This window comes from Gymnoscopelus microlampas, assembly GCF_963454915.1.
Source record: "Gymnoscopelus microlampas genome assembly, chromosome: 19".
NCBI lineage: Eukaryota > Metazoa > Chordata > Actinopteri > Myctophiformes > Myctophidae > Gymnoscopelus > Gymnoscopelus microlampas.
In genome coordinates, this window is record NC_139956.1 from 1,455,422 (window position 1) to 1,458,425 (window position 3,004).

The window sequence follows — 3,004 nt, forward strand, 5'->3', positions numbered from 1 at the left end:
AGCAATTTAAAATGTTACTAACTTTCCGTGTTTTTTTGTCGGCTTCGAGGACGCTATTGTTAAATGAGTTTCGGTTTGTTTCTAGTGGGGAAAGAACGGCACACACGTAAATCCCGGCCACTACATTTGATTGGGTAAAGCGCGGCCTGCTTCCTGATCTGAAGGCACGCCCACTTGTAGCCAATGTGCACGGGTTGTCAACACAGCTACCGACAGATTCAAGCACAGCGATGGATCTGTTCTTGAGAGATTACAATGAGCACAACGACAAGCCCACAACAGCCTGAAAAAACAACTGCACACTGAAGAGAAACAATTGTTTGAGTGACCTGGTAGTGAGCTGGTAGCACAGCTGTGCAATGGATTACCAAGAGTGCAGTGTTGATTTTGACAGCACATTTTGATTTAGTTTGAGTCATAGTCTTTTGAATAAAATTCCATTTAGTTTTAGTCATATTTTAGTCAATCTGAAATGTTTTAGATTTTAGTCTAGTTTTAGTCGACTACATATCATAAGATTATAGTCGACTAAATCTTCAGTTGATTTAGTCGACTAAAATGTATGTTGGCGGTGCCTTGATGGCGTCGTAATGGCTGATTTTACACTTGGTTGCATGCTGAAAATAGCCGATCTACAAGCTCACAACGCCAACCAAGCATAAAATGACACATTTTAGTTCTACTGGATCTCTTCTCCACTAGATCCCTCACTAACATTTTAGTCTAGTTTTTATTTGTTGACGAAATTGTCAATACATTTAGTCTTAGTTTTAGTCATCATAGCTTTAGTTTTTATTTAGTTTTTATTTAGTTTTCGTCAGTGTAAAAAGGTAGCCGACAAACATTTTTCGTCATAGTTTTAGTCGACGAAATCAACACTGAGCGAGTGGATCATTTCTTTTTCCCGAGACTCCCGAGACCTCCGTGCGCGTAACGAGGTGATCCACCTGAGGACGGAGGTCACGGAGAATATTCCACCATTTTTACAAAGGTACAGTTTCCACTGGCAGTGTGGGGTAGCCTGCCCCCCCCAGCGCGTCTGAGATCTGGTCTAAAGGGGGCGGATTCAAAATCTCCCGAGATAACATCCGGGGGCTCCCATTGGTTCGCTGATCTGTGCCTCCCCCGCCCCGCCCCTCCTCCTCCCCCAATGTGCAGCATTGGGAGCCCTGACGTCAACAACATTTGGAGCGACGCCCACTGCACTCTGGTTGGTTGGGGGAAATGAAAGGTTGACTCCCACTTCCTACGTATGCCAGGAACGTCAACAGCCTGGTCCAGGCTTTCTTTTTGAGCAAAACGCCAAGGAAAATAAAAGCCTGGAGATGGAGACTAGCAGTGGGGTGACACTATTACTCTGGCAGTTAAAGAGTTAAATTGAATTATGTATAAAATAATATGTATATTATTAACACATTGAGTGCCAAAAACGGCTAGAGACGTTTTTTCCCCCAATTTTTCCAATTTATTTTTCCCACTAGGGGCGCTCTCTCACACAACGTAGGAATGATCCTTTAAATAAAACAATATGTCATCACCTCTTTTTTACTTCCTCTTCCGGAGAAGACAGTGGTCATTCCTGTGTGGGCGGGGACATGTTTCAGACTCCGCCTCTTCGTCACCTTTAGTTCTGAAAGCAACTCAGGGCTGGAGAGAGAGAGAGAACCTACACACACACGCACACACACACGCACGCACGCACGTACGCGCGCGCACGCACGCACGCACGCACGCACGCACGCACGCACGCACGCACACGCGCACACGCGCACACACGCACACACACACACACACACACACACACACACACACACACACACACACACACACACGCGCACACGCGCACACGCGCACACACGCACACACACACACACACGCACGCACACACACACACACACACATCCCCCCACACACACACGCACACACACACACACACACACACACACACACACACACACACACGCACACACACACACACACACACACACACACACACACACACACACACACACACACACGCACACACACACACACATTAATTCAGTGGTTCTCAAACTTTTTCATGTCAAGGACCCCCAAATTGACACTTATTAGCCCACGGACCCCCATTTGAAAAGATAAGCCAGGGACCCCCATAAGAGAAGATTTTTACGGCTCTAGCCGCAAAAATAAAAAAATTCAAGGACCCCCAGTTTGACATGCATTAGGGATTAGGCTACGGACCCCCATTTAATGGCATTTCTATCCCTGGGACCCCAATTTATATTGTAAAATCAATGTTAATTTAACTCTGAGAGTGTACAAATGGAACCAAATGGACCCGTTAGGGTCCATTTGGTTCCATTTGTACACTCTCAGAGTTACAGACACAGAGTTACAGGCACAAAAGGGTCCATTTGGTTCCTATCCATCATTTAGCCGGGGACCCCCTGGAACCCCCTCAAGTACCCCTGGGGTCGCCGGACCCCACTTTGAGAACCAATGCATTAATTGACTGAATACTTTAGGTCCTGGTATAAAACAGTTATACACTCGGCACTAGATGTCTCACCTGGTGAGGTGTTGTACTGCAGACAGGAGGGGGGTGAGACGGGCAAGGGTGAGACTGGTGAGGCCGGGGGGGAGGTGGAGGAGACGGAGGCGGGGCTAAAGGGGGAGTGCGCCGGCGTGGAGACGGGGGAGGAGCCTGTCGAACCAGGGGAGGAGTCTCGAGACAGAGACTTGTTCTGGAACGCTGGAAGGAAGACAGACATGTGAGAGTGAGACAGGCTGAGAGACAGACAGTGAAGGGGTGTAGGGGTGTAGGGTGTAGGGGTGTCACCAGTGTTTTTTTGTTTTCTTTCTAAATTTAGAGTCGGCAATTATTTTTTACCCTTTTTTCTCCCCAATTTAGTCGTTATGCCAATTAATTCCTCCTAGGGATGTCAACAGCTAACCGGTTAACCGGTTAGCCGCTCGTTAAAAAACATCTGAATATGCTTATCAGCTTCATGGTTAATTTTGT